Here is a 17672-nt window from a genome sequence, read left to right as displayed (position 1 = left end):
AGAGTCCTCCACGGATTGACGCGGAAAGATAAGTTTGGCCTTCCTGCAGTTTTCCGTGGTGACCAAACCCCCGACGTCGAGATCGGCTCGGTCGTAGGAGGCAAAGGCCTGGGCCCTCCGGAGGAAGGTCTGTGTAGGGGCCGTCCGCTGATAGGGTGGGATCCTCACCCACTCAGTAAGGAGCTCCGGGTGATCCACTGCCCTGAACCCGGAGGAAAAGAAAAAGCGATGGCGGTACTCCTTGACGTGAGTCTGCCTATTATACGGAACCACCCCTTCGTTAGCGGGATGGATCTGGTGTTGGAAATTATTTTACCAGGATCTTAGATCTACTCACAAGTATGTTTATTAACATCCTAAATAAGAACTTTCTAAAACGATAAATTAAACACATATAAAGTTTAAGAAACCTTACATTGGGTGCAGCGGAACATAATGACTCCTTCCGTTCAGATATCTAGCCCTTGATTCCTTTCTGTAGCAGAGCATTATCAATATCTGAACCTGGATCTCTTCCTCTGAATCTTTGATGCTGATGATCTTTCTTCACGATCTTCCTCACTATGATTGAGGTATCACTTGATGTGTGTGGGCACTACTCATACACTAAGGATTTTGAAATTATCAAGATGGAAGAGAAAGAAGAAGTGGCAGCTAAAGATAGGGAGAGAGAAAGGCTCAGGTTTTTCTCTGAAGGAAAAATAGAAAATTTAAGTGTAAATTTCCTGAAGCCTTCACTATCTATTTATAGCATTCCACTAGGGTTAGGTTTGAATTATTTGGCATTAAAATAATGAAAATATCAGTTTAAATTTCCTACAAAAGTGGCCAGCCCTATACAAGTGGATTTGGGCCTTACTTTTTGCAATTTTGCAGTTTTATCTTTTCTGCATCTGATTTTCTCAAAAACGCCAATTTTCAAATTCAACCATTTAAATGCCAATTCTAACTATTTAATAACTATAAATAATTATTAAATAATATTGTCATTTATCATATTTATTAATTGAACCATACAAAGTATCATAATTACCAAATATGCCCCTAAAAAACTCTTTCTTTGCAATTTCGCCCTTACTTAGTGAAAAATTCACAAATAGACATAGTCTAATTTGAGAATTATAATTGATTAATCAAAACCAATTACATGAGTCTTACAAGCAATAGTATCTCAACTAGTGGGGGGACCATGGGTCTATATAACCGAGCTTCCAATAAGTAGATCAAGAATTTAGCACTAAAATTCACTAACTTATTAATTCTTCGTTGAATCCACGCATAGAACTTAGAATTGCACTCTCGCATATAGAATGCTCTATATGTTCCACCATATAGACACATCATTAGTTATCCATTTATATAATCCTAATGTGATCAATTATCCTCTATATGAATGATCTACACTGTAAAGGGATTAAATTACCGTTACACCCTACAATGTATTTATTCCTTAAAACACTTGACCCCGTATAAATGATATTTCAAATTTATGTGAAATGAGTACTCCACCATTTATGTTCGTTTGGTCAAGCTCGAAGGAGATCATCCTTTGCTTACTATTCGCCGCATGTATAGCTATAGATTCCATGTTTATGCTAGCGCTCCCACTCAATTGCACTACCGTGTTCCCAAAATGTACGTATCACCCTGACCTAAAAGTAGGCTTAACTAACAAATCAAAGAACACGAATAGCCTTTCAAGATTGAGCCTAATCATAACAGGATTAAGAACATTTGATCTAGGATCAACTAGGCAATATTGACTTGAATAGATATTACGGTAAGTTTAATAAATCTAAGTCAAAGTTCAATATCGGTCCCTTCCGATGCATACTCCATGCATCCAACCTGAGCTTTACTTTAACCAATGTTCTGGAAAGAACATAGCACTTCTCCAAATGCAAGTAAACTCTGTTGTAGATTATCATATCAGTAAAACCCTATGTTTGATAAATCTAGGAAACTTTATTCACATAGTCATGTTTACTTTCCAATGTGTTGACAGCACAATAAACAGGATCAAGTATGTGAAAAGGGTTTCCGATGAATTTATACATTATGTACATATAATCATGAAATAAATCATGTGAACCATGCAACATTAAATGTTATTTCTGATCTATACTAATAAGTAAATCTGATTATATTGAAATGAGTTTTATTTAGGGCATAAAACCCAACAAACTCCCACTTGCACTAATATAAAACAAAAAGTGCGTTTCAAATAATCTCAACACCTTGATATGCAAATCAAGTGTAGTAGTAGTAAACTCCTCGTAATAGGATCTGAAAGGTTGAATTAACCACAACCTTTTCTCCACCATTACTCTTCCTTAATCACAAAATCATTGATAATGTGAAATTCCTCTCTATATGTTTACTCTCTTGGGATACTGGATTCTATACCTTTGGCAACTACTTTTGGTTAATCAGGAAATTAACACTAGTAGTTTAAGGCAATTTGGAATGGTGCCAAAGATGTATAGAACTTTCCTTAGACTGAATAAGTACCTTCCCCGCAACTTTAACATTCAAATTCCTCTCTCGGTAGACCTGTAGACTTCGTATAGGTTTTTACACTTCTCCAAAATCACTATTCCACCCCCAGAGTAACCACCATCTTATCAGAAAGATTTACTAGCACAAAGGCAAATTTCAAAATCTGATATGGTGTAGTCTAAGAGTTTTAAACACACCCTTATAGACTAACATATAGTTCCTCTTCTTTATCTTAAGATTTACTTGATTGTCTTCCAATGTTCTTCTCCTGGATTAATCTGATACCTACTTATTACTCCCACTCAACAGCAGGTGTCTGGTCTAAGGCATACAAAAGCATATCTAAGACCTCTCACTGTTGAAATAAGAAATTCTTTCATGGCTTTATCTTTTCTAGAATAGTTGAAACTTTTCCTTAGATAAATAAAATCTATGCCTTAGAAGTTGTGAAGCTTCTATAGATTTCCATTAGAAAGAAAATGCTTCAGCATCTTACTAAAGTAAGTTGCTTGCATTAGAGTAAGTAATTACCAGGTATACCACAAGCCATAGGTTTAGATAAACTCAAACCTATAATACTAGGAACAGGAAGTTTTGTTAAGTCCATTGAATGGACTTATAAACAAAAATTTCCTTTTATGTCCTTGTAATAGAAAACTTTAGGTTACTCCATGTGAATGGATTAAACCATAGTTCTATTGGCTTTCTTCTTAGTTTCTTATCTTGACAATCCATCACTTGTTTAAACTCACAATGGATTTTAATCACTAGTGTCTCCCAAGTCATAAGAAGGTGAGTTCCTAGAAACTCTCCCACTACGACAAGGCACCGTGAATTATGTCTAAGAAAACTAAATGGTATTGATCTCTTCTGTTGTTACAAGACAACAGAGGCAGTGGGATCATCATATGTTATATAAGATGATAGAACACTTTTGGAATCAAGAATTAAATATCTCCTTTATTTGCTACTTGTTTTTCAGACTTAGTCATTTTCTTAGAAAAGTAGTGTTTGTTTGAACAAACACTTTCTTATCTATTGACAATGGGATGGTCCACCCCTAATCACTTAGAATAGCTAAGAAACCATGGTTAACAGTTCTAACTTTTCTTAAGATTTTGATTAGGTCATCCATGAATCTAGTAATGATTTACATTAAGTAAACAACCATTACATCATTCTGAAATTGTATTACCATAGAAGGATTTAGGCAACGACTAGTAACTAATCATCAACATGCAACTCGAAATTTCTGGGGAGGTAAGTTTGGATATAATTAAAAAATCAAATTAATGATCTTTGAACTGCATATCAACTAACTTTTTCTCCACCCCTATCAGTTCGCAAGATCTTTAACCACTTACCTTAATGGTTTTAACCATTGCTAGAAATTAATGAAATTTTTCAAACATTTCAAATTTCTTGCTAAAAGGTATAATCTAGAGTGATCGTTTTAAGAATACAACGAAAAACTCATATCCACCCATGAATGTACATCCATCCGCGAATGAGATGAACTACTTTCAGTGGATATAGGCATATTAACTCTTTGCAGAGATTGATCTTGTCAAATCCACTATGAACAAGATACAAATGCCATAGATTAATAAAGAATGTGGTAGTGTCTTTTGATGACTTAGGTATAGTTACATCAAAGAGTTCTTAGAATAAGGTAAGTGATCCCGGTCACGTAATACCTAACTCATATTCCATACAAACTTTGAATCCATTAATAAAAGATGGATATTAAACACTTGAGAAAGTGTAACCGTATTGTATTCGGAATTAGAAATATAAGAAAATTTCGTTTGGATTCTAAAATTAAAGTCAAAGACTTAAATTCAACCAAATATAATGAGTAATTCTTTCTTGGACCAGCACTACTAATATAACTCTAAGTCTGATTTGCCCATACAAGTAGGAGATTTCTAAGATTGAGGATTTATATCAATTGGGAATAGAATTTCGGGATTATAATCATATGCGTCATTTAATTTCTTAAGAGAAAATATATAATGACATGAAATGATTTATAGACCATTCATCCAATGATATGTTATTGAGCTAATTCGAAATGAATAAGCTAAGAGGAATTAGGATAATTTCGTTTAAAATAAGAATCCAACGATGCTTCGATTAGCGAAAGTCAAAGTAATCTTATTTATATAATCTTTTGTTTCATATCGTAAAAATACTAGTCTAAGGTGTCATCAATTGATGAACAGCTAGATGTCGCATATACAATATTTATCTTTCGAGATCTAACACTATTATGAATGTCTAATGGTGAAAATCCACTAGGGATTTATCTCATTAGATAAACAAGCCAAGTTAGACCAACAATGAAGATTCGAAATTAAACTACAACTTAATAACGTAAAATAACATGGTTCAATATAAATTCATACACAATTCGAAATTATAAGCATATAGCAAGTAAATGAATGACAAGTGAAAATACTAAAACATACAATCCTAAATAATTTCCAAGGTTTTTCAACAACCGATACAAGTTGTCCCGTTTAGGCGAGAGTCAAAGCATCATCCATTGAATAGAGTTGTCAGCTCATCTAAAATGATAACCATTCTAGCAACCTTTTATTCGATCAAGATTGGAATTCAGCGTTGTCCCATTTAGGCGAGAGTCAAGGCAATTCTATCTTATGAGCTTCCACCATTGTTTCATAGTTTGCAAGTCAAGTATGGTCGCCACCATTAGGCTGATCCATACCATACAAAACACTTACAAACTACTTATCATGCGAGGTTAAACGGTGCGAAATTGCTAATGAACGTTCCTCCATTAGGGAGGATTACTCACTAAAACAAACGCGGTGTAAAACCCACAATGGAGATCGAATGTCTCTTGATAATAAAGCTCATTATTTAAAAAGAGTTGTATTTTCTTTTATTCTCTTTATTTATTCTATTTATTTTAAATATATATTTATTTAATTAAAATTTCCAATTTAGAATGAAAAATTCTAAATATAAATTTTAATTTAATATTTATAAATTTTACTTAGATGGATATGTAAATAACATGAATTATTTCCATCTTAGTAATAATTTCCAATAAATATTTAGAAAAAAAATATTTAAGTTGTTACAAAATTAATTTAAATTAATTTTCATATTTAATTTTCTATAAATATATATTGCATTTCGAAAAATTAAAGTATATAAGAATACAATTTTCGAAAAATGCATATTAAAATAAAAAATAAATCCTGGAAAAATTATTCTAATTTAATGTTGGCCCAAAATTAATTAATAAAATTAATTTACAACAAAAAATATAATTTTCCTATTTAATTAAATATATAAGAAAAATTTCAAATATTTAAGTACTATGATGAAAATCAACTTAAATATTAATTTTCTATTTAATTAAATACACTAGAAAAATACTTCAAGCAAAAATATCACCTATCTAGATTTTCCTTTGACTAATTAATTCAATTTCTAATAATATACTTTAATTCAATTTATTTTAAATGAATCAATAAATGAAAAAATCATTGATTTAAGTTGATCCAAGAATTAATTAAAATAAATAATTAATTTACAACTTAATCTATTTTTCAAGATAAAATTCGAAATTCTAGCATTTAAGAAGTGCAATTTCAAAAAAATTGATTAATAAAATAAAGAAAAAATATATTTTGAAAATTATTTAAATTTAGTTGAAAAATTAAATTTCAACTAAAAATAATTTTCTATTTAATTAAATGTCATGAAAAAGAAATATTTAAGTATGATGATTAAATCAACTTAGATATTTAATTTTCAAATTAATTAAATGTATTAAATTCAAGAAATAAATAATTAAGTGTAGAGAATACTTAATTATTAATTTCTAGTTTAATACTAGGAAAAATATACTTAAAATAAATTGTACCAAAATTAATTAAATAATTAATTTCACAATTTATAATATTTTCCTATTTAATATTAGAAATAATAAGTAGTCTAGAAATAACTATCTAGAAAATATCTTATTTGACTAAGTATCTTTTCCACAAAATTTGAAAAAATATCTAATTTAGGTTGTATTAGAAAAAATCTAGAACCTAAATATTTTTCAAATTTAAATTTAATTAAATATCAAAAATTAAGTTGTAACCACTTAATTTGAAAATATTCCATTTTAAGTTAATATTCGAAAAGATATTAACTTAAAAAATATCTAAAGAATCTTAATAACCAATGCCTAAAATTCCTCAACTTAATTTTGAAATTTTGAATTCAAAAGATATTCAGATTTAAGTTGGTTAGTTGTAGATAACTAAATATCAACTTAAATAAGAATATTTAATGAAAAATTTAAATTAAGTTCCAGAAAGAATCTAGATGGTTATAATTCTATATTTAATTAAATACAAGAAAATACATATAGTTTAGCTTAGAATAAAAAATTCTTTAAACTATAATTTTCTTAAATTAATTTCAAAATAAATGAAATTAATTATGTTGCTAATCAATTTTATTAAAGTTAAACTAAAGGTAATTAACCTAGTACAAGCTTGTTCAAATCAGTGCAAATGGGCCTTCACAATTGGGGTAGTTTGTGTGAGGGGGTGCTGGGTTCAGTATGTCGTACCCACTTCTATGGCTCCCAACTCTCACACAAGGCCCAAAAGAGAGGAATTTAACCTTAATAAGAACAACTCGTTATTAATTGAATAAAGCCCCAAAACTAAATGGGCCTAAATAAATTCTATCAATAACTATGATAATTTATTTTAGCAACATTAACCTATATGCATCTATAATAAAATTAAACACATAGGCTCACACAGGCACACTTTGGATGGGTCCTATCATGTTGCTAGGTCATACACAGATGAAAGAAGATTGTAAATATACCTGTTACAAATTATTATCTTCGACCAAGTGGAGCCATCGATCATTGGGATTCAAAAAGGTAACCATGGCTATTTGCAATCAAGTAATAATAGGTTTTAAAAACTTACATACAAGCTAAAACCACATACTCCTGCAACAAGGTTAGCTGGATAGTTGGAAGTAGGATTTATTTAATTTTAAATTAAATATTTAATTTCGAAAATAATTAATAAAATAATAAAAAAAAATTTGAAAAATTTTAAAAGAATTTGAAAAATTCGAAAATTAAAAAAAATTTAAAATTAAACCTACAATTTTGAAAAATTAGGTTTCAACCAACCTAAATATCATTTCAAAATTTGCTAACTACTTTTAAATTTTAAATGTTATTTTAAAAATAAAAATTAAATAAAAATTAGAAAAGATAGATGAAATATCTTTTCAGATTTTAAATTTAATTTAAATAAATAAAATAACAAAATTTAAAAGTTAGCAAAATATCTTACATCTATTTAAAATTACATGATTATAAATATCTTATTTTAGATTTAAATAAGGTCAAAATATCTAAAAAGATTTAATTTAAAAAAAATCTTAAAAGATAAGATATAATTAAAAATATCTTAAAAGATTTTATAAATATCTTATAAAATCTGACCTTAAATTTAAAAAAAAAAATAAGATATAATCAAATTTAAAAATAAGATAGATTTTTAAGCAAGAAGATAGATACTAATTCTATTCAAATTCAAATTACACTAATATCTTGAACTAAATTTAAAAAATATTAAATTTATTCAAAATGATAATTAGAATTGAATTAGGAATAGTAATAGTATAAATACAAAACTATACAAAAAAATTGGAAGTTAATTCCATGAAAAGGCATGAAAAATCGAAGAAAAACAAAAAAATTCGAAACTGTACGGACAGATTTGCGATCGCAGGAAAATATCAGCACAGCTCCGATTTTTTCAAATCTTCAAAAAATCATAACTAATTCAAATAAAATCCAAATTAAGTTCTGTAAAAGGCTAACTTGCTTAATTTTTTCCATACTATCCAATAAAAATAATTCCAGAGATAAAATCGCAATTATTTTTCACGAAAATTTCACAAACATCAATCAATCATCAAATAACACTCAATACAACATGATACCATCCAAAGAACATACAAACAATCGTTTTAAAGTCCAAATTTCTTGCAAGTAAATCAATTACCATGGCTCTGAGGCCAGTTGTTGGAAATTATTTTACCAGGATCTTAGATCTACTCACAAGTATGTTTATTAACATCCTAAATAAGAACTTTCTAAAACGATAAATTAAACACATATAAAGTTTAAGAAACCTTACATTGGGTGCAACAACATAATGATTCCTTCCGTTCAGATATCTAGCCCTTGATTCCTTTCGTATAGCGTAGCATTATCAATATCCGAACTCCGGATCTCTTTCTCTGAATCTTTGATGCTGAATCTCCTTTGCTGATGATCTTTCTTCACGATCTTCCTCACTATGATTGAGGTATCACTTGATGTGTGTGGGCACTACTCATACACTAAGGATTTTGAAATTATCAAGATGGAAGAGAAAGAAGAAGTGGCAGCTAAAGATAGGGAGAGAGAAAGGCTCAGGTTTTTCTCTGAAGGAAAAATAGAAAATTTAAGTGTAAATTTCCTGAAGCCTTCACTATCTATTTATAGCATTCCACTAGGGTTAGGTTTGAATTATTTGGCATTAAAATAATGAAAATATCAGTTTAAATTTCCTACAAAAGTGGCCAGCCCTATACAAGTGGATTTGGGCCTTACTTTTTGCAATTTTGCAGTTTTATCTTTTCTGCATCTGATTTTCTCAAAAACGCCAATTTTCAAATTCAACCATTTAAATGCCAATTCTAACTATTTAATAACTATAAATAATTATTAAATAATATTGTCATTTATCATATTTATTAATTGAACCATACAAAGTATCATAATTACCAAATATGCCCCTAAAAAACTCTTTCTTTGCAATTTCGCCCTTACTTAGTGAAAAATTCACAAATAGACATAGTCTAATTTGAGAATTATAATTGATTAATCAAAACCAATTACATGAGTCTTACAAGCAATAGTATCTCAACTAGTGGGGGGACCATGGGTCTATATAACCGAGCTTCCAATAAGTAGATCAAGAATTTAGCACTAAAATTCACTAACTTATTAATTCTTCGTTGAATCCACGCATAGAACTTAGAATTGCACTCTCAGTATATAGAATGCTCTATATGTTCCACCATATAGACACATCATTAGTTATCCATTTATATAATCCTAATGTGATCAATTATCCTCTATATGAATGATCTACACTGTAAAGGGATTAAATTACCGTTACACCCTACAATGTATTTATTCCTTAAAACACTTGACCCCGTATAAATGATATTTCAGCTTATGTGAAATGAGTACTCCACCATTTATGTTCGTTTGGTCAAGCTCGAAGGAGATCATCCTTTGCTTACTATTCGCCAGATAGAAGCTATAGATTCCATGTTTATGCTAGCGCTCCCACTCAATTGCACTACCGTGTTCCCAAAATGTACGTATCACCCTGACCTAAAAGTAGGCTTAACTAACAAATCAAAGAACACGAATAGCCTTTCAAGATTGAGCCTAATCATAACAGGATTAAGAACATTTGATCTAGGATCAACTAGGCGATATTGACTTGAATAGATATTACGGTAAGTTTAATAAATCTAAGTCAAAGTTCAATATCGGTCCCTTCCGATGCATACTCCATGCATCCAACCTGAGCTTTACTTTAACCAATGTTCTGGAAAGAACATAGCACTTCTCCAAATGCAAGTAAACTCTGTTGTAGATTATCATATCAGTAAAACCCTATGTTTGATAAATCTAGGAAACTTTATTCACATAGTCATGTTTACTTTCCAATGTGTTGACAGCACAATAAACAGGATCAAGTATGTGAAAAGGGTTTCCGATGAATTTATACATTATGTACATATAATCATGAAATAAATCATGTGAACCATGCAACATTAAATGTTATTTCTGATCTATACTAATAAGTAAATCTGATTATATTGAAATGAGTTTTATTTAGGGCATAAAACCCAACAAACTCCCACTTGCACTAATATAAAACAAAAAGTGCGTTTCAAATAATCTCAACACCTCGATATGCAAATCAAGTGTAGTAGTAGTAAACTCCTCGTAATAGGATCTGAAAGGTTGAATTAACCACAACCTTTTCTCCACCATTACTCTTCCTTAATCACAAAATCATTGATAATGTGAAATTCCTCTCTATATGTTTACTCTCTTGGGATACTGGATTCTATACCTTTGGCAACTACTTTTGGTTAATCAGGAAATTAACACTAGTAGTTTAAGGCAATTTGGAATGGTGCCAAAGATGTATAGAACTTTCCTTAGACTGAATAAGTACCTTTCCCGCAAACTTTAACATTCGATTCCTCTCTCGGTAGACCTAGAGACTTCAGATAGGTTTTTACACTTCTCCAAAATCACTATTCCACCCCCAGAGTAACCACCATCTTATCAGAAAGATTTACTAGCACAAAGGCAAATTTCAAAATCTGATATGGTGTAGTCTAAGAGTTTTAAACACACACTTATAGACTAACATATAGTTCCTCTTCTTTATCTTAAGATTTACTTGATTGTCTTCCAATGTTCTTCTCCCCCGGATTAATCTGATACCTACTTATTACTCCCACTCAACAGCAGGTGTCTGGTCTAAGGCATACAAAAGCATATCTAAGACCTCTCACTGTTGAAATAAGAAATTCTTTCATGGCTTTATCTTTTCTAGAATAGTTGAAACTTTTCCTTAGATAAATAAAATCTATGCCTTAGAAGTTGTGAAGCTTCTATAGATTTCCATTAGAAAGAAAATGCTTCAGCATCTTACTAAAGTAAGTTGCTTGCATTAGAGTAAGTAATTACCAGGTATACCACAAGCCATAGGTTTAGATAAACTCAAACCTATAATACTAGGAACAGGAAGTTTTGTTAAGTCCATTGAATGGACTTATAAACAAAAATTTCCTTTTATGTCCTTGTAATAGAAAACTTTAGGTTACTCCATGTGAATGGATTAAACCATAGTTCTATTGGCTTTCTTCTTAGTTTCTTATCTTGACAATCCATCACTTGTTTAAACTCACAATGGATTTTAATCACTAGTGTCTCCCAAGTCATAAGAAGGTGAGTTCCTAGAAACTCTCCCACTACGACAAGGCACCGTGAATTATGTCTAAGAAAACTAAATGGTATTGATCTCTTCTGTTGTTACAAGACAACAGAGGCAGTGGGATCATCATATGTTATATAAGATGATAGAACACTTTTGGAATCAAGAATTAAATATCTCCTTTATTTGCTACTTGTTTTTCAGACTTAGTCATTTTCTTAGAAAAGTAGTGTTTGTTTGAACAAACACTTTCTTATCTATTGACAATGGGATGGTCCACCCCTAATCACTTAGAATAGCTAAGAAACCATGGTTAACAGTTCTAACTTTTCTTAAGATTTTGATTAGGTCATCCATGAATCTAGTAATGATTTACATTAAGTAAACAACCATTACATCATTCTGAAATTGTATTACCATAGAAGGATTTAGGCAACGACTAGTAACTAATCATCAACATGCAACTCGAAATTTCTGGGGAGGTAAGTTTGGATATAATTAAAAAATCAAATTAATGATCTTTGAACTGCATATCAACTAACTTTTTCTCCACCCCTATCAGTTCGCAAGATCTTTAACCACTTACCTTAATGGTTTTAACCATTGCTAGAAATTAATGAAATTTTTCAAACATTTCAAATTTCTTTGCTAAAAGGTATAATCTAGAGTGATCGTTTTAAGAATACAACGAAAAACTCATATCCACCCCTGAATGTACATCCATCTGCGAATGAGATGAACTACTTTCAGTGGATATAGGCATATTAACTCTTTGCAGAGATTGATCTTGTCAAATCCACTATGAACAAGATACAAATGCCATAGATTAATAAAGAATGTGGTAGTGTCTTTTGATGACTTAGGTATAGTTACATCAAAGAGTTCTTAGAATAGTGCAAGTGGATCCTGGTCACAGAATACCTAACTCATATTCCATACAGTTTGAATCCATTAATAAAAGATGGATATTAAACACTTGAGAAAGTGTAACTGTATTGTATTCTGGAATTAGAAATATAAGAAAATTTCTGTTTGGATTCTAAAATTAAAGTCAAAGACTTAAATTCAACCAAATATAATGAGTAATTCTTTCTTGGACCAGCACTACTAATATAACTCTAAGTCTGATTTGCCCATACAAGTAGGAGATTTCTAAGATTGAGGATTTATATCAATTGGGAATAGAATTTCGGGATTATAATCATATGCGTCATTTAATTTCTTAAGAGAAAATATATAATGACATGAAATGATTTATAGACCATTCATCCAATGATATGTTATTGAGCTAATTCGAAATGAATAAGCTAAGAGGAATTAGGATAATTTCGTTTAAAATAAGAATCCAACGATGCTTCGATTAGCGAAAGTCAAAGTAATCTTATTTATATAATCTTTTGTTTCATATCGTAAAAATACTAGTCTAAGGTGTCATCAATTGATGAACAGCTAGATGTCGCATATACAATATTTATCTTTCGAGATCTAACACTATTATGAATGTCTAATGGTGAAAATCCACTAGGGATTTATCTCATTAGATAAACAAGCCAAGGCCGACAAAAACAAGAAAATTAACAAAGTAGTCTTGAAGTGGGAGCATGGCATCGGCCATCAGATGCGTCTGGCTCCAGGCTCCGAAGCCGTCGTAATTATGGTTAGGCGTCTCCGAGTCGCGAGGTGGCCGGTGATAGGTCCCCGAGGTGGAAGGTTTGATCCCCGCAACGTCCACAATATTCTCCAGTTGATGGGGACAAGTTAATGTGGAGTGAAGCTCAGCCGCTTCCCATCCGATTGCTCGGGACTTATACCCCTCCTAGGCAACGGGTCCCAGGAAAACCTCCTCCAAAGTAGCCATGCGTTTCCCGCTCTTCTTCGAGGACTTCGAACCAGAGGCAGACATTTTCTATTCTGTGAAAAACAAAAAAGAAAGAGAAAATTCCAGCAGTTAGGTCCCATACCAAACCCTAAGTACAGAAAAAGGGAATGGGGGTCCCCTAACCGCTGGAAAGAGGCCCCCTCCGGACACGTGTCACATGGGAAACCCTAGAAAGATTACCTGAACAAGTGTCGGGTGCAGTAAAATCGCAGGAGGTGGTTTTACACAATAAGGGGAACAGAAAGAAAAAGACCCTATTTTATGCCCTAAGCAACCGTTGAACGAAGAACGTATGGTTTTCTTCAACGAAAAATGCACAACAATAACAGAGGCATGATAACGGCGATCCTACAACTAAAACAGTAAACACAAAACAGGATACATGAAGAACCTAAACACTTGCATACCCAGAAATCTCAAAATGCGAACCCAGAAAAGAACAAACAAGAGCAAGTACATGCATGTCACTACCAAAGGATGCAAGAAACTTACAGTGAAGTGTTGAACTGGGGGTCCTGATTTGAGTCGAGTAAAGACGAGAAGGACTGATAGCAGCAAGCAAGGAAGAACTGGGAAAAATGGCAAAGTGTTTAAAAGTTTCGTGCTGGTTTTGAGAATTTTCCCTCTGGGAAATTCAAGCAAAAATGGCAAGGAATGGAAAGTAACCGAAATGAAGGAAAGGTGGTGGCTTTTATAGGCAAAAGTGCATGAGGAACAGGCGTCACCACCTACCAATCGAACGGTGGGGGAAACGCGCGATTCAAATACCCAAAGATCAACGGGCCAGATTGATTTGCAATAAAGGCGGTGGAAACGTTTGAGTATCCGTCTGACACCATTAATGCGCCGCATCAATCAATGGGCATGAAACGAATCGACCTCTGCAAAAAGCGAATCGCTGCATTTAATGCCATCATTAGACGCACCCTCACGCGCCCCAAGCTCGTGCCGGGAAACCAAGGAGTCGGTCGGAGACACCTCTGCAAAAAGCGAATCGCTGCATTAAATGCCATCATTAAATACGCCCCCACGCGCTCTGAGCTTGAGCCAGGGAACCGAGGAGTCAGCCGGAGGCACCTGAGCAAGCCTTGGTTTATTTTCCAAGTAAACAAGGCTTGGGGGTAAATGTTGCCCCTGATTTCACCCAATATACGTGGACCAATCGAACAGGGACACGTGGACCAGATAACTTGTAAATATTTGCTAAGTCTTTGTATGCCACAAGGAAGCACCCTGGGCATAGGTCCCGGAGGAGGCACCCGGAGTGCAAGGTGCTCCCGGAAGCTAGCATAACATAAAGCCTCTCCGTGAGGTGTCAGGCTTCTCCTGAGCAATCAAGTCGCATTTAATGCTGCATGGGAGGAAGCGTGTTGAGACTGCAACACGCAATAAAGTCTGACGGCACAACCTCCAAACAGCAGCGCCACAGTAATGATCATTTAAGTCTAGCGACGGCTATTCTGCGAAGAGTCACATCAATCACAAGGCAAAAAGGACATTCCTCATAAAAACCCTACAGCACCTAGGGATTTGACCATGCATTACTCATGGTATATTCATTGGGAATACCCAACTTTATGGATACTTACAGATACGTTTGTAAGAACAATTCTAGGGATTACCCCACCAAAACACTATAAATACCCCCTCAAAGCTCATTAAATGGGATCGGGAATCTTGGGCTGCATATGAGCAAGAAGAGTAAATACTCACCAAGAACATTCTCTGTATTTATAAGGGTGACATACTCTCAAGTGTATAATCTGTATTAAATACATCCATTAATAACAAAGACTCGTGGACTAAGGCTCATTAACGCCCCAACTACGTAAAAATCATTCTCTCACTTTCTTACAGCTCAATATTATAATCATATTTTGGTAGTTGCCGAAAATCTCGGTCAACAGTTATAATTCTATATTTAATTAAATACAAGAAAATACTTATAGTTTAGCTTAGAATAAAAAAATCTTTAAACTATGGTTTTCTTAAATTAATTTCAAAATAAATGAAATTAATTATGTTGCTAATCAATTTTATTAGGTTAAACTAGTTTAATTAACCTAATACAGTTATTCAAATCAGGCAAATGGGCCTTCATAATTGGGGTAGTTCATGTGAGGTGGTGTTGGGTTCAGTATGTCGTACCCACTACTATGGCTCCCAACTCTCACACAAGGCCCAAAAGAGAGGAATTTAACCTTAAAATGAACAACAGTTATTAATTGAATAGGCCCAAAATTAAATGGGCCTAAATAAAATCTATCAAAAACTATGATATTTTATTTAGCAACAACAACCTATATGCATCTATATAATAAAATAAACATATAGGCTCACACAGGCACACAATTTGGATGGATCCTATCATGTTGCTTAGTCATACACAGATGAAAGAAGATTGTAAATATACCTGTTACAAATTATTTACTTGACCAAGGGAGCCATGAGTTAAAATCAGATCATTGGATCTGTCAACAAGTTAACCATGGCTATTTGCAATCAAGCAATAATAGGTTTTAAAAACTTACAAACAAGCTAAAAAATGCATACTCTTGGAACAAGGTTAGCTGGATAGTTGGATGTAGGATTTATTTAATTTTAAATAAATAATTTCGAATAAATAATTAAATAAAAAAAAAATATTTTCGAAAATTATAAAATAAAATAAAATTTAAAATTTCGAAATTAATAAAAAAAATATTTAAAATTAAACCTACAATTTTGAAAAATTAGGTTTCAACCAACCTAAATATCATTTCAAAATTTGCTAACTACTTTTAAAAATTTAATGTTATTTTATAAATAAAATTAAATAAAAAATTAAAAAAGATAAATAAATATCTTTTTCAGATTTTAAATATAATTTAAATAAATAAAATAACAAAATTTAAAAAGTTAGCAAAATATCTTACATCTATTTAAAATTACATGATTATAGTTATCTTATTTTAAATTTAAATAAGGTCAAATTATTTAAAAAAAAATTAATTTTTAAAATTTAATATTTGACCTTGAATTTAAAAATAAGATAAGATATAATCAAATTTAAAAATAAGATAGATAATTAAGCAAAAAAGATAGATATTTACTATTTTTCAAATTCAAATTACACTAATATCATGAATTAAATTTAAAATATATTAATTAAATTAATTATGATAATTAGAATTGAATTAGGAATAGTAAATGTATAAATACAGAACTACACAAAAAATCGGAAGTTAAATCCATGAAAAAGCTTGAAAAATCGAAGAAAAACAAAAAATTTGCGAGCTGTACGAACAGTATCCGAAGCATACTGCCCGCGCGCGCATCAGAGGGTGCATGGGCAAGGGATGCCGGCGCAGGAGGCTGCATGCAGCCTATTCCGCGCGCGGACCCCAGGATTTCTGACAAAAACTTTGTCTGCGCGCGTGCTGTCTGAGGGACAAGCCTCGTGCGTGCGCGCGTGTGTAGTTGCACGACTCCGATATTTTTCGAAACTTCAAAAAATCATAACTAATTCAAATTAAATTGAAATTGAGTTCTGTAAAAAAAAAAAGTAAATTGCTTAATTTTTTCCATACTATCCAATAAAAATAATTCCAGAAACAGATATTCAATTATTTGTCACGAAAATTCACAAACATCAATCAATCATCAAATAACACTCAATACAACATGATACCATCCAAAACATTAAACAATCGTTTTAAAGTCCAAATTTCTTGCAAGCAAATCAATTACTATGGCTCTGAGGCCAGTTGTTGGAAATTATTTTACCAGGATCTTAGATCTACTCACAAGTATGTTTATTAACACCCTAAATATGAACTTTCTAAAACGATGAAATAAACACATATAAAGTTTAGTAAACCTTACATTGGGTGCAGCGGAATTAAATGTCTCCTTCCGTTCAGATATCTAGCCCTTGATTCCTTTCTGTAGCAGAGCATTATCAATATCTGAACCTGGATCTCTTTCTCTGATTCTTTAGTGCTGAAACTCCTTCTTGCTGAAAGTCTTTCTTCACGATCTTCCTCACTATGATTGAGGTATCACTTGCTGTGTGTGGGCACTACTCTAACACTAAGAATTTAGAAATCTTTAGGAAGAAGAGAGAGAGGGAGTGGTCGGCCAAAGATAGGGAGAGAGAGAGGCTCAGTTTTTTCTGAATGAAAAAGTAGAAAATTTAGTGTGTGTGTGTAAATTTCTTGAAGCCTTCACTA

This window comes from Cannabis sativa, chromosome 9, assembly GCF_029168945.1.
Source record: "Cannabis sativa cultivar Pink pepper isolate KNU-18-1 chromosome 9, ASM2916894v1, whole genome shotgun sequence".
NCBI classification, from domain to species: Eukaryota; Viridiplantae; Streptophyta; class Magnoliopsida; order Rosales; family Cannabaceae; genus Cannabis; species Cannabis sativa.
This window is presented reverse-complemented; position numbering follows the sequence as displayed.